The sequence below is a fragment of the Mastigoproctus giganteus genome, chromosome 12 (assembly GCF_048544385.1).
Source record: "Mastigoproctus giganteus isolate SK-2022 chromosome 12, ASM4854438v1, whole genome shotgun sequence".
Classification (NCBI taxonomy): domain Eukaryota; kingdom Metazoa; phylum Arthropoda; class Arachnida; order Uropygi; family Thelyphonidae; genus Mastigoproctus; species Mastigoproctus giganteus.
This window is the reverse complement of record NC_143586.1, coordinates 67,420,060-67,445,156: the sequence shown is the minus strand read 5'-3', so window position 1 is coordinate 67,445,156 and position 25,097 is coordinate 67,420,060. Positions and strand designations below refer to the sequence as shown.

Genomic DNA, 25,097 nt, shown 5'->3' with positions numbered 1-25,097 from the left:
AAAAGAGATTCCCGAGTTACCCGGGGGGAGAGAGAGAGAGAGAGAGAGAGAGAGAGAGAGAGAGAGAGAGAGAGAGAGAGAGAGAGAGAGAGAGAGAAAAGATGATGATATCCAGCTCAAGACCCTGGAGTTAGTTGGTCTTGAATGAGGGATTAACTTTTTCGTCCTAAAAACAAGTACGTCGACCGAAGACATTCTATTACAGACACCCTATGCTAGTGTTGACGCTTCGTATCCTTAATTGTTATGGCGCCTAACACATACGACCACAAACATTCAAAATCTATCAACAGCTTGGTTTGCTCTTTAAATTTTACCACTTGGCTGAAGCGATCCTGACATAGCTGGCAGCCACACACACTTTATGACGATCATTAAATTTAATGCCGGATTTTCAACAGGAACAGACTTTAAACATTTTGAAATTATAAGTAAAAACGATTATTAAACAAGCGTATTTGATATCTGCAAAGAAATTGAGTAAAAGTAAATTAGTGTATATAGTTCGAAGTACTGTACCGTATTGCAATTTCATAACAAGATTTATCAAAATGACGTGTAAGATATAACACAAACAACCAGCTTAGTGACTGAACCGCCATCTTTAGTGAGTTATTGTAAATTTTTCAGAAGTGTTTGTGTGGTCATTTAAACACATAGATAGATATTTGGTATTTTTAATACTAGTTAAATTTTGTAAGTGATTTATATGAAATTTTTATAAATACAGAGTAATTCTGTAAGAGATGTAAAGGAGTTTACAGATATTTAAGAGGAACATGGTGTATGATGGTAAGTTGAAAATATCCAAAAAATCCACTGATTACTAGTACGTTACATTCAACAGATTACGTATAAATAAAATGTAAACATTTCTTTTTCGGTTGGATGATATTGTTGCATTTAGACAAGCTTATGATTACTTAATAAGAATTATCATATATAATACAAAAAAGTAGCTTCATATCAACGTCTTTCAGATTTAAGTAACACGTTCATTGGGGAGAAAGCAGGAAGTAATATTTTTATTTAAGGAATGCTACCTAAGAATTACAGTATTTTATGATCGTATTTTCTTTATTATGTAAGACACCCCTTTTCAAAAAAGAAAACTACAAATTAGTCATTTTTATTTATTTGTTTTATATATTGGAACTGAAAATATCGTCATTAAGTATTACTTTATGATGCAAAATTCTTAGATCGAAATCCTAACACAAGATGTCTCAGCATGCAAAATGTATATGAAAGGAAAGCATTCTGAATGAAATTAAATTGTGTACACTTCATTGTTCAGCGTTATGGTAGTAACCAGAATTATCAAGTATTGGATAGGAAAAAAAAATAAATAAAAAATAAAAGAAGATAGTATATATTTAAATGTTTAAACCTTGTAATGTCAAAATTATTTTAAAATAATGCTAATATTAAAGGGACAGTTTTATTCAACTTCTTTTTTAGCGTACATATATTTATTGTTAATTTGATTGCACAACATATTGTGTAAGTTCATATTTCTGTTGTAAATTTTTTTTCTTATATTTTAAAGAAATTATGGTAGGAAGAATTCATTTTTATGTTTTCCAGAAATGTGTAAAAATGACTGCTCTAAATGTTCATATATTTTACTCCTATAAATCATTTCCAGGCATAGGAATAAAATATATGAAAATATAGAGTTTGTATTTTTTAAAAAAATTAATATATTTAAAATGTTTATGTGGGAGGGCAGCTGTAAAGAAATGCCACTTAGTTCAGAAACTCAGCACCAGGTGGCATTGCAAGTACTGACACATGAATATATTGATGTTCATGTAGGTTTTTCATGTAGCTAGTAGTGCCTAGTTACTGTTTGTGCAATAATGTTTCCCTGTGATTAGTTGTTTATAAGTTATGTTGTTTTAAATGGAAGCATAATTGAACACATGGTTCAGGCAGCGAGCAGTTATTAAATACTGACTGACCAAAAGTCAATTTTTTTTTAAAGGGACCACATTCAGTGCAAGCTGGTATGTTGAGATATTATTGTTGCACAACAGCCTGGAAGTAAGAAGTGTTGTCATGTTGAAGCAATGGTGCTTCAACACAACAATGCACAGTCTCACTGCAGCAGTGCAACATTGGCAAGAGTTTCATTGCTGGGATTTGAAGATAAGTTCAACTCCAAAGCAAGATACGACTCTGAGGAAGAAGTTAAAGCACCCACAAAGAGGTGGTTAGCCTCTCAGCTGAGTAAATATTACTTGTAGGGCATACAAAAACTTAAGTACTCTGCAGAATGAATCCAGTTATGTGGGACGTTTGTATGAAAATGATACACCACATTAAAGACAACTTTTTCTTTTTGATTGATCTTTGTTCCTTCAAAAGTTATGCAGTAAGAGGAATTAATTTTCTGCCCACCCTCGTATATAATCAGTTTTCTACTGAATTTTTAAACAGTTGGTAGAAGTCAGTAATAATCCACTGAAAGAAGAAGAAAAATTTATGTAGGCAGTAATATATGTTTGTTAAATGCATGCTTATTAAAATTAAAAAAAAAAAAAAAAAACAGTAAACACTTTTCGGTAAAAGATGCAAAATTTTAGATTGTATATTTGTTCGATTTTAACAAAAACTTCCTTTAGTTTTTCACATATTTATAGCATTGTCCTAGTGTAGAATTATATATACTGTACTTCATATACTTTTCCACTGTAGAAAGACAAAACGGATTTTTCGAACATTAGGATATTAAAATACAGCTTTTAAGAATTTCATTTGAATCCTAACCAATGAATACTGTTGCCTGTGGAGTATTCAAACAAATAATGAATTAAATAAATTTAGTTTCCAAATTTAATCATATATTATCTAAATATATATGCTTTTTAAATGGTAATATCAGAGAAACATATATTTTATTTTTACTATTTAGTACATTTGGTTTTATGTGGAAAAAGTTTTGCCATTTTATCCATAAGGGCTTCATGAAATTTAAAGAGCATGAAATATTTACATTTTATGCCATTTAAATTTTCTCATCTGTTAATGGTTTAACATTGCAGACCTTTTCACTGTTGAGGTCATTTTCCTTGCCATTAAGCTAGTTGTATTGCACTTCCAAAATTATTTTTATTTTTTATTATTTTTTTCTTTCAGTCTTGACCACAGTTTCATATTTTTGTTTTGTCATTGTTTGTTATAGATTTCTCCTTTCTAACTGCATTTAACATGAATATTAACTACCACTCAAAGGAATATAGCAATGTTTTAAATGAAGCAGATTTCCAAAAAAAAAATATTTCAACCATTAGTGTTTCAATATCTTCTATTGTAAATAAAAATATTACGATGGGTCAAGTGTAGGCAATCTTGAAGTGTTGATTGGAGGAAGCAAGGTAGCATATTTATGTAAAAAATTGTATTGTTTGAATATAGTGAAATTATAGTAGTCTTATAATACCGTGACCATTGTTTAAATTTGTTTGAATTGTTTGAATACATTGTTTGAATATTAACCCCAGGGGCTCACATCTGGTGAGTATGTATTGTTTTTACTATTATTTATTATGTATGGGCTTGGCACACCCAGGGTCCTGTGCTGGATATTATCATTCTTCTCTTTCTTGGTGATTCTACTTCCGACTCTTGTTTCCCCCCCCCACCCCCAGGGAACTCAAATTTTTTTTTTTTTTTGGCTGGTGCAGCATAAGCCTCATGCTTCCTTGCACCATATGGCTAATAATAATAATAATTATTATTATCTTGATCCCAGCACTTCTGCTGTTTGAAGCATCTCTTGAACTCACGATGATACTCTCCAGTATTTTTCCTGAAATTCAGCTTGACTCTCCATGATGCCTTCGAATCTTCATCTTTTTAATTGCATTTTCTTTTTGGGAATGGGGGGAACCATCACCATTTTATTTTTGGCTAAACACTGCTGAACCAGTGAACAAATCCCTCATTGTCGAAGAAAATGGTCAGCATGCCCTTGATGTTTGATCTTGACCTCTCTTCGAGCCCGTCACCACCAAATACGGAGGATGCGGAAAGGTCATTCAGGGAATGACCACCGCATATCCCGGAGCAATATGGCCTTAGTTGCTAATGCTCCTAAAAAAAAAAAAAAAAAAAAAAAACCAAATAACAATAACCTCTCTTACCTTTTTTGGACTTGGAGATGATGGACTTTTTCAATGGGAAGGTTGCTACTTTGTTTTTGGATATAAAACCTAGCTTTCATCTCCTGTTATGACCTTGGAAGGAAGTGTCTGTCCTTTCTAGCCTGTGTTTACATGTCCCTCCATGCAGAAAGCCGGTTCTGTTTTTGTTCGTCATTCATCAGATAGGGTGCAAATTTTGCAGCAGTTATGTTTAATTTTCAGTAAAAATGCATCTCCATGTACCCTATGATAGATCCAAATATCATTAATTGTATGCTGTCCATCCAACTTGATGGACAACTTGAGCACTCAAAATCCTCAATTGAAGTTTGGCCACCTTGAAAGCATGAATACCATTGAAAAGTTTGTATTCTACCCATAGCATCATCACCAAATGCTTGTTTAAGCATTTCATAAGTCTCTGAAGTTTATGATCTGAGTTTATGACAAAATTTGATTAAATTTACTTTTTCTTAATGTCTGCAAAAAACAAATTGCAAGCCACACTGAGCAGACGCACACTAAAACACCAATATTGCATGAGAGCACAATGTCCTTTTCTGCAAAAGGGAAACTCATTACACCAATTCACAATGTTCAATGGTATCTAATGCCCCACTGCTTTACTAAGCAGTGAACCGTTACTAAGGTGCAAACTTCTGGTTTGCATCTCATATATGAATTAATTATATGTACTTCAGAGTATTGTTTAACAAACATCAATGGTACTGTCAAATGACAGAAAATTTAGTTAAATGAAATTTGTTTAACTAAATGAAATTAGTTAAACAAATTTTCAGTAAAAATGCATCTTTACTGCTGTTTAACTAAATGAAATTAGTTAAACAGCAGAAAATTCTTACATTTCTGCTGTTTAACCATGAATTGTATATTTTGTGTGTGTGCAAACACTATTACACGAGTTGATCCTGGAACCAAGCATACCATTGAAAGAGTAAAATTATTGTGTATTCTCTTAAAAGAATACTAAACTTTATAGTCATACCACTAACTATTAATAATAAAACAGCAAATAATTTGGAATACAACTGACTTTTCAAAAATATTTTATTATCAAATTAAAGACATGAATAATTATTAGCATTGGCAAATGATGCAAAAAAGCAAGATTATACAGCATCATCCAGAAAAAAAAAAAAAAAAGCAACACCTCCCATTTCATCTATTTATTCCCTCCAAATAGTTTGTCTACTTCTTCCTTGAATTTATTTAAACTGTCAACTTCCACAACAACAGATAGAAGTTTGTTCCAGCAATCAACCACCTGCTGGCTAAAGGCAAATTTCTGCACATCTGTTCTGCAACCAATTTGAATGTGCCCCCTCATTTGTGGTCTGAGCAAGAGGAAGAATCCCATCAGCATTGAGTTTGCTCAATCCATTCAATACTTCAATACTTCAATCAGATCACCTCACAGGTGCTTGGTCTCCAGATGCTGCAATTTTCAGAACTGAAGCCTTTCTTGGTAAGAGTACCCCTTTGTTCTACTCACCAATCTCATTGCTCTTCTCTGTACTCATTCCAGCAGCTCCACATCCTTCCTAAAATGAGGCCCCCCAGACCTGTATGCAGTACTCAAGATGTGGCCTGACCATTGCCTTATACAATGGAATAATCATCTCCTTATTTTTGCTATCAGAATTCCTGTTTATCATTGACAAAACACCATGAGCTGTCCTGGCAGCCTGTTTGCATTGCTGAGAGAACTTCGTATCTGACTGCATAATTACCCCCAGGTCTTTTTAATTTTACACTACTCTGAGTGTACTACCACACAGTTGGTATGTTACTCTGAGGTTACTGTTATCCAGTGGTGAGCTGTGAATATTTTAACAATGGGCTCGCAGTTTTTTCGACTTTCTACCGAGTAAATCTGATCGGTCATGGAAATGACGTCATCCGTGGCTTCCACTAGAGGTGCTTCCCACGCTCGCACCACTAATAGTGTGATTAGGGGCTTACATTTGGTGAGTATGGGCTTGGCAAACCCAGGATCCTGAGCTGGATATCATCATTCTTCTCTTTCTTGTCTTCTTGGTGATTCCCTTCTACTTCTCTCTCTCTCTCTCTCTCTCTCTCTCTCTCTCTCTCTCTCTCTCTCTCTCTCTCTCAGGTTAATGCTGGAATTTTTTTTTTTTTTTTTTTGGCTGGTGCAGCATAAGCCTCAGGCTTCCTTGCACCATATGGCTAATAATAATAATAGAGGTGTGATGCATTTTTTTGTGACCGGTATGTTATCTTGAGTCAGGGGTGGATTTAGGGGGGTGGACAGATCCGGCTTACCCCCTTAACCATGCATATAAATGAATGTATAAAATGTTCCTAGGTCTATCTAAAAAAAAAATTTAAAAACCTGAAAGGTAAAAAAAACAGCTCCTGCAGGATGTCGATCATTAGTGCTAAATGAGTAAGAAATTCCAAATTTAAAAGTCAATTTAATAATCCGGAATATTTAACTTCTGATTCAAAATGTTTGCACAAAGGGGGATGATTCCTCCAACCCACAATTGCCGTCCGCAAGCTAAAAGCTGCTCATCGTGGCCCGAACACATGACTGATCTTTATAGTTTCCACATCAAGTTCTTTAGCAGTCATTCTTAATTCGTGCTAGTTTTTTGGAGATTGGTGATACAGTTTTTTTTTTTAATTATTGCCTGTATGCCATTATATTTTAGAACATTTTCTACACAGTGAAAGGCTCGACAAAGTTTCGAAATCTGCCAACATTTCATCTTCGTAAAGTTTATGTAATATCTTAGTTGCCTCAATACCCCCCCCCCCCCCACATTGCTACTCTCTCACTAGTTCTTTGAATACAGTGAAAATGTCAGAATCACACAGATATTCAGTTACTGTGACCATGCAAACATAGACAGGAGAAATTTACTGGAAGGCATGGATCACTCACTTCTCCGAAAAACATATGCCCGTTTGTTGGAGTAAAGGGGAACCACAACACACGTTGACCAGAGGCTATAATCTGTGTCGAGAATCTTCTTAATCCTCTGACTGGCTATGGAAAGCATATTGACTAGCGTGACTTCTTGGTATGTGACTGCATAGGTTTTACGGACACCACTAACATTGTGAAACAGTAAATTTAAATTGCCTAAAGGCCAGAGGTCAGAACAGTGCATACAAAGTTGTCTCTCCTAATCTGTTTGTTACATGGAAATTTTCTTCATTCAACGGAAACTATTTTAAATGTAATTACCAAGGGAGAATCAAAAAAATTCGCTATAAAGAAATTCGTTAAACAGAGGTCTGACTGTATTTAAATCAAAAATGAAGCATTTTAAAATACGTAACTGACTGATTAAGCCACGAAAATTCTGGGAATGGGGCCCCACCGTAGTTTCGGCTCTGGATACTCAATAATTGCATTCAGGATTTTATTTGTAAAATAAATGATCGTCTCAACAATGCGCAAATTTTCAAAAAAAAAAATAACAATGGGCTCTCGTGAGCCCACTATAGCTCACCACTGCTGTTATCCATATGCAGTACTTAACATTTATTACTGTTAAACTTCAGTTGCCATTTCTCAGCCCATCTGCCTAACTTTTGTAGATTCTGTTGTTTTAGCACACTGCCATTACTGTTATTAACAACCCTGCCAACCTTTGTATCATCTGAAAACTTTGACATTAAGCTTGATATACCGTCATCAATATCATTGATAAATATACAAAATAACGATGGGCCCAACACCGAACTCTGGGGGACTCCACTAATAACATTAGGCTGCAAAGAGCAGTGCCGATTCATCACTCTTTGTAGTGAGTAGAAGAAGACAAAGAGTTACCACTCTTTGTCTTCTTCTACTCAATCATCCTTTTATCCATAGCAGTAACTTGCCCTAAATGCCATACTGCTCCAATTTGTTCAGAAGTCTTTTATATGCAACAGTATCAAAAGGTTTCCTGAAATTGAAGTGTATGATATCAAAATTATTTTTTGCTTCCAGTTCCTTTGTGACCACATCATCGTAACTCAAATTAGTCAAAAAAGCTGAGAAGTTTAGAAATTTCAAAAAATGTAAAGCAACAGCACGATCTGTAAGGATAAAGGCTAAAGAAGATTCTTGGATTGTTTGCTTCTACTATAATGAAGAATACCAACAGTAAAATAATTGGAATAAAATCAAAAAAAAAAAAAAAACTGAATGGTAGAAGTCTACCAATATCCTCTCAAATACTGAGATGGAATGGGCACGACTTATCTCCAGTTGAAATAGCCAATGCTCTTGCAGAAAATTTTTCACAAATCTCAGATATATCTGCATACAAACTATCTTTTCAACAACAAGGCTGAGCAAAGCAAATTAAATTTCACCACAAGATTTCATCACTTCTATATAATCAATCCTTTACAATTTTGGAGCTCTAGAACCTTCTAAACAAATCAACAAATGGGGCATCAGGTCCTGATGGGATTTATTACCTCATGTTGCAACACCTAGACAAAAAGGCATTGAACTCCCTATTTCTTTTTCTGAATCGGATCTTCTCTGAAAGCTACTATCTTTGCTCATGGCATCATTCAACGGTGCTAGCTTTTCCTAAACCTGGAAAAGATTAGATGAATCCATGCAACTATAGACTGATATCCCTTACCAAATGCTCGGGAAAGACATTAGAAAAGATGATACTCAATAAACTTGTATGGTACCTAGAATCTCACTCAATCATCAGTTGTAATCAATACGGCGTCCGTAAAAACTGATCCATGGTAGACTTTATGGTGAAACCTGAGTGTGACACGTGGAATGCCTTTATCTGAAAAGCATATGTTGTCATGGTATGTGTGGATATTGAAAAAAAATATTTGACACCACCTGGTGTGACATTCTGGAAGACCTGTATATCCTAGAAATCCGAGGTCAGCTCCCAGTGGTCATAGAGAATTACCTTAAAAATAGAACTTTTCAAGTGAGTTATCATTAGCATTAGTTTAGGCATATGATGCAAGAAAGCAAGCTTATAGAGCATCAGCTACAAAAAAAAAAAAACTCATTTCACCCATCCGGTGACTCCAAATGTTTGTCTATTTCAACCTTAAATTTAGTTCAGCAATCAACTACCCACTGTCTAAAGGCAAACTTCTGCAAATCTATTTTTCAACTATTTTTCCTCAATTTCGATCTATGCTCCCTTAAGTTCTTAATCTGAGCAAGCAGAAGTATCCCATCAGCATTGAACCTGCTCAACCCATTCATGGCCTTGTACACCTCAGTCAGAGATCACCTTGCAAGTGCCTAGTCTCCCGATGCTGCAACTTACAGAATTTAAGGCTCTCCTGGTAAGATAACCCCTTCGTTCCTCTCACTAACCTTGTTGCTCTTCTCTGTACTCTTTCTAGCAACTCTACATCCTTTCTAAAATGAGGCTTCCAGACCTGTATGCAGTACTCAAGGTGTACTTGACCTGACCATTGCCTTATACAAAGGTTAAATCACCTCGTCTCTGCTAGCAAAATTCCTATATACAAATTTTTTGTATCATTGACAAAACTCCATCACCTGCTTGGGCAGCCCATCTTTTTCCCCAGGTCTTTTTCATTCTCCACCTCCCCGAGTGTAGTACCATACAGTTGGTACATTTCTCTTGGGTTACTGCTACTCATATGTAGTACTTTGAATTTGTCAATATTAAACTTCAGTTGCCAATTTCTCAGCCCATCTACTTACCTTTTCTAGATCCTGTTGCAGTAGCATACTGTTTTAGCTATCATTAACAACCCTGCCAACCTTTGTATCATCTGCAAACTTGGACATTAAGCCTGATATACCTTCATCGATACCATTAATAAATACACAAAACAACAATGGGCTCAGCACCGAACCCTGGAGAACTCCACTAATAACATTAGTCCATGTAGAGCAGTGTCCATTTATTACCACTCTCTGCTGTCTCCCACTCAACCATCCCTTTATCCTTTGCAGCAACTTGGATTTAATGCCATACCGCTCCAATTTGTACAGCAGTCTTCCATGTGCAACAGTATCAAAAGGCTTTCCTGAAATCCATGTATGATATCAAAATTACTTTTTGCATCCAGTTCCTTTGTGACCGTATCGTAGTATCCAATCAAACTGGTTAGACAAGACTTCTCCTTAACAAACCCATGCTGTGTCTGAAATATTACTGTAGTCTTGTCTAGGTGATCCTGCCTAGGGCTTACAATACCGGGATACCGGTAATTTTTTCTGGTATTGATACAAAAAATACTGGTTTTTCGGTACTAATTTAAAAAAAATAAATAATTGTTTATAATTTAGTCACATAAATCATATGACCTTGTTATCTCTACTAGCAAATGTTCGATAAATCATCGATAGGACACCATGCAACATTGCAACCTGTCCACAATTCTTGGACAACTTCATATCTGACTGTATCGTAACTCTCAAGTCCCGTTCCTCCACTACTGACTTTAGTTCAACTCCACCAAGTGTATAAGTTATTTTGGGGTGTGAAACCTTGCATTTTGCTGAATTAAAGCATAGCTGCCACTTTTCTTACCATCTCGGAAGTCTATCTAGGTCACTCTGAAGAAGCTCTGCTTGATGTCCAACATTAACTATTCTACTGATCTTTACATCATCTGCAAGTTTAGACCTCATGCCTTCCATCCCTCTATTCATAGATATCATTTAAGATAATCAAAAACAACAGTAGTCCTAATACTGATCCTTGGGGAACCCCACTACTTACATTAACGCAGTCTGAGGAATAACCATTTATCACGACCCTCTGACGGGTGCCCTCAAGCCATCGTGCTATCCATCTAAGGATTTTCCATATGATTCCAGCCTACTCCAACTTATAAAGTAACCACTCATGTGAGACTGAGTCAAATGCTTTGCTGAAGTCCAAATAAACAATGTCGAAATTATTCCCTAAATCCAGCTCACGAGTGACCTGTCAAAATGGCTAACCAGATTTGTTAAACATGATTTTCCCTTTACAAAACCATGCTGTGTATCCTACAGAATTCCACCCTTGATCATTGCCTCCATGATTTTCCCTACTCCTGAAATTAGACTGGCCGGTCAGTAATTTCCCATTACACTCTTAGAACTGCTTTTATGTTCCAATTTACACCAATCCAACAGAATCGCTCCTGTCCAGTATTGCTTTCATGACTAGCCTTAATGGTTCAATGTACTCACTTGCCATCTCCTTTAAGATTATAGGGTATGTGCCATCAACCAGAGGAGTCTTACTCGCCTGTAGGCACAAAAGTTCTCATTAAATAATCATTTGAAATTTCAACATCATTAATTAATTTTTTCAACTCACTTCCATAATTTCTCATTAACACAAAGGGTTTTTTTATATAGATATCGATACAAAGTAACTGTTGAGTTCATCTGCACCTTCAGCTATGTTATCTAATACAATCTCACGTCCATTACATAAAGGTCCAATCTGATGTGCCCTTCTGTTCTTTGCATTTATATATGTGAAGAATTCCTTAACTGCACTCTTTGCTCTCTTCTTTATTCCTTATCTCCACTCTTTGTTCTCTCCCAGATTCAGTAAAGATAGTATAGTGAATATTATACTTCGTTTAATAAAACGTCTTTCTCCTTCAGAAAATGATGAACATAATTCAACCATTGAAGACCATCATGGAACAGAACATCAGTGTTCCACAGATTCTTTCCAAAATAAGAAATTACCCAACTGCAATTAGCATTAGCATTAGCATTAGTAGAGGCATTTGATGCAAGAAAGCAAGCTTATGCAGCATCAGCCAAAAAAAAAAAAAAAAGTAACATAAATAAATAAAAATAACCAGTTCCACTTCACCCCTCTGTTCGTTCGAAATACCTGTCCAGCTGAGCCTTAAACTTATTTAGGCTATCGACTTCCACGACAAGGGATGGAAGTCTGTTCCACCTACCAACCACCCGCTGGCTAAAGGCAAATTTCCGCACATCTATCCTACATCTGTCTTTCCTCAATTTGAATTTATGCCCTCTCAGGTGATTATTCTGAGCAAGAGGAAGAATCCCATCAGCATTGAGCATGCTCAAACCATTCAAGGCTTTGTACACCTCTATCAGATCACCTCGCTGGTGCCTAGTTTCCAGACACTGTAATTCGCAAAACTTAAGCCTTTCTTCGTAAGAGCACCCCTTTGTCCCATCCACCAATCTAGTTGCCCTTCTCTGTACTCGTTCCAGAAGCTCTACATCCTTCTTGAAATGAGGCCTCCAGGCCTGTATACAGTACTCTAGGTGTGGCCTGACCATTGCCTTATACAAGGGAATAATCACCTCCTTATCCCTGCTAGAAAAATTCCTATATATCATTGACAATACACCATGAGCTACTCTTGCAGCCCGTCTGCACTGCTCAGAGAACTTCATATCTGCCTGCACAACCACCCCCAGGTCCCTTTCACTCTCTACAACTGTCAGTGTAGTACCACACAGTTGATACGTTGCTCTGGGGTTGCTGTTTCCCATATGTAGTACTTTACATTTGTCAATGTTAAACTTCATTTGCCACCTCGAAGCCCATCTGCTCAACCTTTCCAAATCCTGTTGCAGCAGCATAGTGTCAGTAGTGTCCTTGATAACCCTGCCAACCTTCGTATCGTCTGCAAACTTGGACATTAAGCCTGATATACCATCATCAATATCATTTATAAATACAGAAAACAATAAAGGACCCAACACTGAACCCTGAGGGACTCCATTAATAACATTAGTCCACGATGAGCAGTGTCCATTGATTACCACTCTCTGTCTTCTCCCCCTCAACCACCCCTTTATCCATAGCAGCAATTTGCCTCCAATGCTACACTGCTCCAATTTGTGCAGCAGTCTTCCATGTGCAACAGTATCAAAAGCCTTTCTAAGATCCAAGTATATAATATCAAAGTTATTCCCTGCATCCAGTTCTTTTGTGACTGCATCATAGTATCCAATCAAATTGGTCAGGCAAGACTTACCCTTAACAAAACCATGCTGTGTCCTAGCTATAACTGAAGTCTTGTCTAGATGATCCTGCAGTGCTTCTTTAACCAGTGCCTCCATTAATTTTCCTGGAACAGAAGTTAAACTCACAGGTCTATAATTACTTGTGTCAGCCTTTGATCCCCCTTTGTCAATTGGGGTCACATTTGCACATCTCCAGTCCATGGGTACCTCCCCTGAGTCCAAGGAAGCTCTCATAATTATGGCTAAGGGTTTGCTTACTTCCTTTGCTGCCTCCTTTAATATAACTGGATAGATCCCATCCACCCCAGGTGCCTTTCTCGTGTTTATCTTCAACAATTTCTCCTCCACTTTGCTCTCAGTTATTACAAGATTCTCTAGCTTACTGCTAGAGTTGAATACACCTCTGGCATTCCCCTCGCTGAATAACTCCTCATGTGTGAATGTCGATGCAAAATATTCATTTAGTTTGTTAGCTACCTGAGCAGGGTCATCAACAGTTGACCCATCGATCTCAAGTGGACCAATCTGATTCATCCTCTTCCTTCTAGAGTTTACATAAGTAAAGAACTCTTTGCTGTTTTTATTCGCATCCCTTGCCAAGGATCTCTCGTAATCTGCCTTCGCCTGCCTAACCTCCTTTGTAACTTGGTTACAGATCAACTTGTATCTATCATAGGCGTCTGTGTCATGTGTTAATTTGTATGTATCCCATGCATTTTTCTTCTCTGCCATATGTCTCATTAGTTTATCTGACATCCACTTAGGCCTAAACCTTGAATAATATTTCTTAGATTGCTGTTGGCAATATCATCAGTTGATCCCACTGTATAGAATTTAAATACTGTCTCAGTCCATTGTAGTCGCCTTTACGAAAGCAATACCCCTTCCCTTTACCCCTAATGGTAGTTACCTCTTTGAGTAACTCCCACTTCAGCACACTGTGATCACTGCCACCTAGTGGTTCATTTATCTGCAGGTTCTTAATGCATGAAGAATCACTACTGATAATCAAATCAAGAGTATTACCCCCTCTAGTTGCCTCCCGAACATGCTGATGTAGAAAACAATCATCCAATAAATCCCCAAAAGCCTTGCTACTGTGTGAGTGACCAGCCCCCAAATTCCAGTCAATATCTGGGAAATTAAAATCCCCCATTATAAGACTCTCTGATTTACTGGCCCACTCTATTTCTCCGAACAGTTTCTTATTATACTCATCAGAGTCATTAGGCCTATAGCACACTCCTACTCTCAATTTTGATCTCCCAATGCTTATGTCACACCAAACTGACTCGACACTGCACTGTCCAGCGATGTCGACTGGCTTCACTTCCTTGGATTTTATGTGTTTTTTAACTAATAGCATAACCCCTCCTCCCTTCCTATCCTGTCTATCCTTTCTGTAGACATTGTACTCCCCAAATTCCAGTTCTGCATTCCTTATATCTGTGTGACACCATGTCTCTGAAATCCCCACAATATCTGCCTTTGATGTTTTGAGCAATACGTCAAATTCATCAAATTTATTTACTAAACTCCTAGCATTGGTGTACACACAAGTATACATGCACCTGTTCTTTTTCTTAGCTACCCTTACACAACCCATGTGTTTACTTGTATCCCAATGATTCCCAGCAGTCTCTGAAATATCCTGCATCTTATTTTGCAGGCTGCGGCTCATTCCAATAGAAGCAGTGCAAGAATCACTTTCACCTCTGCCAGTGGCTACTGTTAATCTATTAGTCCTTGTATCCCCCAATCTAGCAGTTTTCCGACCCACCTAACACTGCCTCGATAGCATCAGCAATGAGATTTTAAAAGATGAACTTGAGTCGGAAATTGATGAAATACTGAACTTTTTTAGCAAAAATAGTTTAGCAAAAATATGCTAAAAAAGTTCAAAGCCTAGAAAATATGGACTGAGATCGTCTACGATTATCTCAGTCCAATAGTACCAGAATAGAATCCGGAAGGGCGTTTTCTGCTGCTAATCAAATACTGTACGTACCAAAATTAGATCCATTTTAAATGATCATACTATTGATTGCTTATGTTTCTTAAGAGCTCACTTCGTTCGGACAGGTAGTGTGGATGCTTAAACATAACTAAACTTTGCAGTAACAATATGTATTTTTTTGTTTTTAGAATAACTGTATATTAATGATTTTTTTTCAGAATATTTATTATTGCAATAAAAGTTTATTTAAAACATGAATTGAAGTAATTACAGTACTTGTTTTTTTCCTTACTTTATTGCACCTTATTGTCATCAAAATTTATTGACAAAAACGTTTGTTTTTTGAATACCGGTATTAATACTGGGGGGCTTAGAGGGGAACAGGTATCCTGTGTGTTATCAGACACTCAGCCTAAAACACTGATGGATCCAATATCTCTCTATTACAGAAGATTTAGGAGAAGTCCGGTTCGCCTTCCTCCCTAAAATCCACTCATGCACACCTTCTTGATGGTAAGCCCTGTTACGTCACTTAGGCGGCAACGAAAGTGTAGAGTGGTTCTCTTCAAGACGCCTGGTCAGCGTGAAGAGGAAAAGACCAAACCCTCCAGCATATGACAGCACGATGAAACAAATGGCCCTCAGTCCCCAGCAGCTTTCACTCTCCCTCTTACGGCAGCGAGAGGATCAGAGTGGAAGCAGAGGGTGCTAAGAATCTCTGGGTATGACCAGGCTGCCATGCACGGAAACTGAACTTGGCCTGTTATAACGTAAGATCACTCATCGGTGAAGACAGGATATTAGAGCTTGAAAAGGAATTAGAAAATGTTAATTGGAATATCATTGGTTTGGCTGAAACAAGAAGAAGAAATGAATCACTTATAAGTTTATCAAGTGGAAATCTGCTGTACACCAATGGAAACAGTGAAAGGAGTGAAGGTGGAGTTGGGTTTCTGGTCCATAAAGATTTTAAGAACAACATTTGGGAATTCAAAAGTACATCACCAAGGGTGTCAAGACTAATACTCAAGATTTCTAAGAGGTACAAGCTAAAGATTATAATGATTTATGCACCAACATCGAGCCATGATGATGAAGACGTTGAAGAAATGTACACTGAAATTGAGAGTCTTCTAGATGAGCAGAAAACCCACTACACTATTATTATGGGAGACTTCAATGCTAAGGTTGGAAAAAGACAAAACAGCGCAGAAAGGGGAACTATAGGAAATTTTGGAATTGGTGAAAGACTTGTGGAATTTGCAGAATCTCAAGCACTGTCAGTATGAACACTTTTTTCAAGAAAAGGATGAACAGAAAGTGGACATGGAAGAGTTCAAATGGATTAACAACTAATGAAATCGACTTCATCCTCACTAACAGAAGATATATTGTGAATGATGTTACCGTCCTGAATAAGGTAAATATTGGAAGTGATCACAGAATGGTAAGATGTACACTTGATGTAGGAAAGGAAAGGAAAAAACTGACTAGAGTAAATAATACAAAGGTCTTTGAGATAACAGAAGAGGAGAAAAAGCCGTATGTACTGGAACTTAAGAACAAGTTTGAGCTTCTGCAGACTGCTCAGGACCAAGATATCGACGAGGAATATTACAACTTTTTGAAAGTCATAAAGCCCAAGAAACCTATAGGAAAAAAGAAATCCAAAGAAGAAAAAATTAGTCAAGAAACGCTTGTCATGATGAACCGAAGACGACAAATGAAAAGCAAGAAAAACACTGACAGGGAGAAAATTGAGTATACTGAGTTATGCAAAGCCATTAGAAAGAGACTCAGAGAGGACATAAGAAGATTTAACACAAGAAAAGTAGAACAGGCATTAAGGGAAAACAAAGGATTTAAATCAGCAGCCATGAGCAGTAATATAGAAAGACAAATGATACTGAAACTGAAGAATAGCGATGGTGTACTTATAAACAGCAGAGAAGGCATAATTCAAATAGCAGAAGACTACTATAGAGAATTATACAAGGAGCGAAGGATTGATGCCAGCAGTGGGGAAGATGGATTGCAAAGTAGCAAGACATACGACATACCCGATATTCTTCCTGATGAGGTAGAACATGCATTGAAGAAAATGAAGAATCAGAAAGCCCTGGGGGAAGATGAAGTTACTGTAGAGTTGTTAAAATTGGGAGGAAGAGACATAACACAAAAACTGGCAAAGCTCTTCACAAAGTGCATTAGAAAAGGTGTGACGCCTAAGCAGTAGAATAATGCAATCATAGTTTTGCTGCATAAGAAAGGAGATAAATCAGAAATTGGAAATTATAGACTAATTAGCTTGTTATCCCACATCTACAAGTTGTTCACACGGGTCATTACTAACAGATTAGAAAGAATACTTGATGAGAATCAACCGAAAGAGCAAGCTTGCTTTAGGACAGGATTCTCAACTATGGATCACCTTCACGTAATATCACAGCTAATGGAGAAAGCAAATGAATATAAAACACCATTATGCCTGGCATTTGTAGATTATGAAAAGGCATTTGACTCCATACAGCATAAGGCAATGTTTCAGGCACTGGAAAGACAAGGCATTGATACTCCATATATTATGATTTTGAAGAAAATATGATGTGCTACCTCCTTTATTACCTCCTTTATTAGACTAGACAAAGACAGTAGGAAATTTAAAATTGAGAAAGGAGTTCGACAAGGAGACACAATATCTCCGAAGCTGTTTACTGCTGCCCTTGAGGAAGCTTTCAGAAGATTAGACTGGTCGCAGAAAGGAGTCAATGTGAACGGAGAGTACCTAAACCATTTACGATTTGCAGATGACATTGTGGTCATAAGCCACGATCCCAAAGAATTAGAGGAAAATCTTAATCAGTTATGCACAGCTAGTAAGGATTTTGGACTAAAGATGAATATGGCTAAAACAAAAGTAATGATGAACAAGTATGCCACAGAAAGGGAAATAATGATTGAAGGAGCAGTAATTGAAAAGGTGGAGTCATATACTTATCTGGGACAAGTTATTAGCTGTAATAATGATAAATGGCTGGAAGTCAAGAGAAGAATAAATTTTGGATGGATAGCATTCAGGAAATATAGTCACATACTGAAGAGCAATATCCCAGTTTGTCTGAAACGTAAAATAATGAACCAATGTATACTCCCCAACATGACTTATGGAAGTGAAACTTGGGCACTCACCAAAAGAATGGAAGAGAAGCTGAGAACTACACAGCGAAGAATGGAACGAGTTATATTGGGAATCAGACTGTTAGATAAGAAGAGAAACACATGGATGAAACAGCAAACCCAAGTAATGGACATTCTTATCAAAACTAAAGAACTAAAATGGTCTTGGGCAGGACACATAGCTCGAAGACATGATGACAGATGGACTAAGAAAATCTGGAAGACAAAGGCAGAGATGGATAGATGAAATTCACGAGTTTGTGGGTAGTAAATGGATGGCCAGTGCTCAAAACAGAAGGAACTGGAAAGTTGCTGGAGAGGCCTTCATCCTGCAGTGGATTGAAAATAGCTGATGATGATGATGATTAATACTGGTGTCCCGGTTTCATAAATTAAAAATACCGAAATACCGGCATTAAGATTTTGACCAGTATTGTAAGAACCCTTATGGCTAAGGGTTTGCTTACTTCCCTCGCTGCCTCTTTCAATATAACTTGATAGATTCCATCTGCCCCAGGTGCCTTTTTTATGTTTAACTTCAACAATTTCCCTTCCACTTTGTTCTCCATTATTACAAAATCATTTAGCTCCCTGTTAGAGTTTAGTAAACATCTGGCCTCCCCTTCCTTACAGAATTCATCATGTGTGAATGTAGATGCAAAATACTCATTCAGTTTTTCAGCTATCTGAGTAGGATCATGAACAGTCGAACCACGAACATCAGTGGGCCAATCTGATTCATCCCTTTCCTTCTAGAGTTTACATAGGTAAAGAACTCTTTGTTGTTTTTCTTTGCATCCTTTAGCTGCCTAATCTCCTTTGTGACTTGATTACAGACTAGCTTATATCTGCCATAGGCTTCTGTGTCATCTGCTAATTTATATGCATCCCACGCATTTTTCTTCTCTACCACGGGCCTTAGTTCATCTGATATCCATTTAGGCCTAAATCTTGAAAAGTATTTCTTAGTTGGTATGTAAAGCCTATTAGCTTCCAAGATTAATTCCTTGAAGGTTTCCCATTTAGAATTCACTGTTTTTAACATCATCACTTGATTCCACTGTATATAATTTAAAAACTGCTTGAGACTACTGTAGTCAGCTACTACTGTAGTCAAAAACTACTGTAGGCAGCTTTACAAAAACCCTTCCCTTGATGGTAGTTACTCATTAAGTAAATCCCACATCAGTAGACTGTGATCACTGTCACATAGTTGTTTCTTTATCTGCACATTCCGAATGCATGAGTCATCACTGCTGATAATCAGATCAAGAGTATTACCCCATCTGGTTGCCCCTCGAACATGTTGCTGTAGAAAACAATCCTCCAATAAATCCCCAAAAGTCTTGCTAGTGTGCGAGTGACTAACCCACTAGCTCCCATCTATCTGGAAAGTTAAAATTCTCCATTACAAGACATTCTTATTTACTGGCCCACTCTATGTCTTCAATTTTTTGTATTCATCAGAGTCATTAGGCCCTATAACGCACTCCTACTCTAATTTTCCCTTTCCCAGTGTTTATGTCACACCAAACTGACTCAACATTGCGCTTTCCACCCGTCAACTGGATGCAATTCTTTAGATTGTGTGTTTCTTAACTAATAACATAACCCCTCCTCCTTTCCTACGCTGTCTATCCTTTCTGTACATATCGTACTCCCCAAATTCCAATTCTGCACTGCTTATATACAGGTTTGTTAAAATTAAAGTATCCCAATGTAGAGGACTCTGGAGGTGAGTTCTAAGGCTTATGCTGAATAGAAATTTGGACAACAGGTACAATAAAGAATGTGCTCGCCATTTATTGGAAAAAAAAAGTTACAAAATTTGTCACTATATGGCACTGTAGTAATACAAATCACTTGAGCAGTGCTACAATTGTTCAGTATGTCCCCCATTTTTGTCAACAACAGTTTCCATTCCAAGAACTGCATTTTCTACAGCAGAACGTAACATGGCAACTGGAATAGCCAACACATGACGTCTAATGCTGTCCTTCAGATCTGCCAGAGTTTGACCTCCTTCCTGATACACATGGTTCTTCAAAAAACCTCACAACCAGAAGTCGCACGGTGTGAGTTCCCGTAATCAGGGTGGCCAAGATGTCTGGAAACAACGGCTGATGACCTGTTCGTCTGTAAAGTGTTGTCTTAGCAATCTTTGGATACAACGGTGAATATGGTATCCTGAAGGCACACACATTCTTGCAGCTCTGGTAGGCACCTCTGTAGCCAGGTGGGAAGAAGCAGCAGTGCATAGCACACGCTTCTTGATTAGACCGGGGTTCAAGCCTTTCACCACAAAATACGGAGGATGCGGAAAGGTCAGGGAATGACCACCAGATATCCTGGAGCAATATGGCCTTAGTTGCTAATGCTCCTAAAAACCAAAAACAACAACAACAGCAGCAGCTCTGGTATTGCGAAATTTGCCAACGTTTCATAATATCACTGTCCAGTGACGGAACAGGTGCGGGGGTTTAGTCTGTGTTACCTGTTCAAAAAAATATGCCTAATCATGTATGTGGCCGTAAATCCACACCACACTGTCACTTTTGGAGAATGCAACGGGACCTCTTGGATAACTCGAGGGTTTTCCGTTGCCCAAATGCGACAGTTGTGCATATTCAATTGTCCATTTAAGCAGAAGTGGGCCTCACTCCAAAGGATGTTCCATGGCCAAGTGATATCTACTGTCATTTGCACAAGAAACTGAAGTGCTTATTTGAAACGAATATTTGCATCACCATGCTTTAGCTGCTGTAGCATGTGCATCTTGTAAGGATAGTACCGCAACACCTGACACATTACTAACCTTACATTGGAATACGGTATGTCCACTTCACGAGAAACAGCTGGCATACTTGCACTACCATACTGACTTGATATATCCACGACAGCCATAGCCACACCTTCAACACAAGAGGAGTCCACTTGTTTTCAACCTCTACCTGGTTGAACACTAAGATGTCCTGTTGCTTCAAATTTTGCAATCATTTTGCAGACAGCACAAACAGTCCACGCCTTATGTGCTTCTGATACCAGAATTCTCTGATAGCCGCAGCTACATTGTTGCTGTTTTGATAGTACAGCTTCACTAATAGTGCCTTTTCCTGTAACGTTGTTGCCATTGCTGCTGTAGTGCAGGCAAACATCTATTGTATGATTTTGAAGAGACTGCTTTGCTTTTATACAGTACAGTAGAGCTGAGTAGTGGCACTGTGGCAATAACTTATGATTATGCAAATAACGTAGGTTATTTGCATAATCGTAACTAAGATAGTTACGTGCCATACAGTCACAAATTTTGTAACTAATTTTTTTTTCCAATAAATAGCAAGCGCATTCTTTATTGTACCTGTTGTCCAAATTTCTTTTCAGTACGAGCCTTAGAACTCTCTCTCTCCAGAGCTCTCTACATAGGGATACTTTAATTTTAACAACCCTATATGTGTGTATATACCATGTCTTTGATATCCCAACAATGTCTGCCTTTGATGCCTTGATCAGCACTTCAAATTCATCAAATTTATTTATTATACTTCTAGTATTGGTATACATGCAAGTATACATGCACCTGTTCTTACTCTTAGTTACCCTAACACAACCCATGTATTTACTTGTTCCATGATGACGCCCAGCAGCCCTTGAAATCTCCAGCAACTTGCTCTCTAGGCTGTTGCTTGTTACTATAGAAGCAGTGCAAGAATCGTTTTAGCCTTTGCCTGCGGCTACTGTTAATCTTTTAGTCTGTGAATCCCCCCCAAGCTAGCAGTTTTCTGACCCACCTAACACTGCCTCAATAGCATCAGCAGATATTCTTGCACCCTTTCTGTTTAAGTGTATCCCATCCATGTAGAACCAGTCTCTCCTGTTAGCAAGCACAGACCACACTGAAAAAAATTCTACCCCATGAGCCTTGCTCAATCTCTCCAGGGCCAAATTGAGTGACAATGCTCTCATATATTCCCTCCTATCGTGTCTGGGCAGAATTGCAGACACTTTCAAATTCAACCTTAGCTCGCGACTTTTTTTCAACATTGAACTGTACTTGCTAAGTGAATCAGGCACCTCTGTAGCCAGGTGGGCAGGAGCAGCAGTGCATAGCACACGCTTCTTGATTAGACCGGGGTTCAAGCCCGTGACCACCAAATACGGAGGATGCGGAAAGGTCAGGGAATGACCACCGCATTTCCCGGAGCAATATGGCCTTAGTTGCTAATGCTCCTAAAAACCAAATAACAACATAACAACTAAGTAAATCCACAGATCTCCTACACTTAATGTCATTAGTGCCAACATGTACAATGATATCACCTTTTGTGCCCTTAAAAGATATCTGCTCTACAACGTCATCAACTTTTGCCCCTCCCAGACATACCATGGTCCTGTTCCATCTAACCTTTTTGCATAATATATTTCTTGTCTTCTTGACAATAGTCACCAACGATAACTAGTTCCTGTGGGATCAGTGCATTCTGCCTTGGAGATTGCCATTGTGTTGTCTGATGCACAGTGGTGAGCTCTGGTGTTGAATTGGGTAGCTGAGAGCTTGATGGGCCCCTCTTATTAATTTCCTTGAAGGCACCTACCCTACACCTCGAACTCTCATAGATGCCCATCAGAATGTTCAGTTGGCACCTAATTTCCTCACAGTCTGTGCATCTAACACACACACACACAAAGACTTCCTCCTTGGCTAGATCATGTCCTTTTCTAGACAGGTCCGCAAGCATTTCACATTTCACCCATCTTTTTAGACTGTGATACGTTGGAGAATCGTCCCCTTGGGTTAGCACTGGCTAATCTGTGAGCATTGCTTTGCTGCTCTAGTCTGGGTCACGATTCCGTTTAAGTACAATTTAATTAACACTGAAATTTAATAAGATTAATAAATTTTACTGATTAATTGAAAATACTATACTAAGCTAACAGATTTCTAATACAGTTCTACGTGTTTTGCTGTCTAGTTTTACGTTAAACCTTACGCTATCTAGTTCAGGATATATGTTGTATCGTATAACAATGATGTCAAGTTATGAATGATAAAATCTATGGACACTAAGTATTAACTTTCAAAATTGCATCTAAATTCAGAATAAACCAAGGAGCTTGACTAGGACTATAAGCTACTTATAGAAAATACAGTAATTTAATATAACAATTAATTCAATAAAACGGCTAAATGTAATTAAAACTTAGCATTCACTGGAGCTGCAAAATCTTGTCCAACATGTGGATACCCTTACCTTTACTAATAATAACCTACAAAATCTCTATACAAGTTCAATATAAACTAAGTGTCATAACTAGGAATATAAAGCTACTTCTATAAAATAAATTAATATGCCAAGTTAAGTCAATAAAATGGCAAAAATTTAAGAAAAACTTCCCTATTAGTGGATCCATAAAAACTTTGCCTGTACGGAGCTACTCTTGTTCTCAAGCCTGTATAACATTACCATTGTCTATATGGATAGAAAGGGAGATGGATCTGCTCATGGTGGAGTTGTTACCTTTATAGGCAACATGACCCCCATTTCTACTGGAGCAATGTGGCAATAAGAGCAAGTTACTGCTATGGATGAAGGGATGGTTAAGTGGAAGAAGAAGGAGACAGAGAGTGGTTATCAATGAGCACTGTTCTTCATGGACTAATGTTATTATTATTATTAGCCTTATGGTGCAAGGAAGCCTGAGGCTTATGCTGCACCAGGCAAAAAAAATAAAATCTGAATTACCCTGTGTGTGTGAGAGAGAGAGAAGTAAAAGGGAATCACCAAGAAAGAGAAGAATGATGATATCCAGCTCAGGATCCTGGGTGTGCCAAGCCCATACTCACCAGATGTTGAGCCCCTTGGGATTATGTTGAAGTGTGCATTCCCTTCGCAAGAAATTTTCAGTCATATAAAAAAAAACCGTAAATAAATTGTAAGAATCTTCTCTTCTTTCCTAGTGCAATTTGTGCGTGCCGTGATCGTCGTTATTGATTACTTATTATTTTTTTTTTTTGTTTTAAATTTTACAATCCTAAAAAAAAAAAAAAAAAAAATTTGAGTGAAAAAAAATTTACGTAAATCCGTAGTTGCGTAAGTCGGGGACTTACTGTATCGAAAAATGTTCAGCAACCTACATAAAAAATATGGCGATAGATAAAAAAAAAACTTATCATGTACTACTCGTGTGTCCAATATGATGCTTCCCTTTATTTTTTGGGATGTCAATGTTAAATCTTTTATTATTATTATTAGCCATGTGGTGCAAGAAAGCCTGAGGCTTATGCTGCACCAGCCAAAAAAAAAAAAAAAATTCTGAATTACCCTGAGAGAGAGAGAGAGAGAGAGAGAGAGAGAGAGAGAAAGTAGAAGGGAATCACCAAGAAAGAGAAGAATGATGATATCCAGCTGAGGACCCTGGGTGTGCCAAGCCCATACTTACCAGTTGTGAAGCGCTGGGGTTAGCTTCCCTTTATTTTTTACAATGTCGCATATGGTTTGGTCACTAACATTATAATGGTTCATTAGATATTTAACGGATGCACCATTTAGTATTAGTATTAGTAACGGCCGCATGGTGCAAGAAAGCCTACGGCTTATGCTGCACCAGCCAAAAAAAAAAAAAAAAAAAAAAATCCGAAAAAAACAATGATAAAAACAAAAAATAAATAAATAAATAAATAACTAAATAATTAATAAATAAAAATAAAATAAAAAATAAATAAAAAGGAAATTAAACCTATCATCCTATGCGCTTCCCTTACCCGAAAGTACTATCCAGATGACCTTTGAATTTCCCCAAACTGTCGGCCTCTACCACCCATGAAGGCAACCCATTCCAG

At 37.5% G+C, this 25,097-nt stretch overlaps 1 protein-coding gene across 1 annotated transcript in view; it reads left to right on the top strand.

Moving 5' to 3' along the window:
- The first annotated feature begins 682 nt into the window (after positions 1–682).
- Positions 683–25,097, top strand: part of LOC150077148 (uncharacterized) — a 370,624-nt gene continuing 346,209 nt past the window's right edge. Inside the window, exon 1 of the mRNA XM_090385790.1 lies at positions 683–792. The gene's annotated coding sequence lies outside the window, so the exon portion shown is untranslated. The remainder of the gene's footprint in view (positions 793–25,097) is intronic.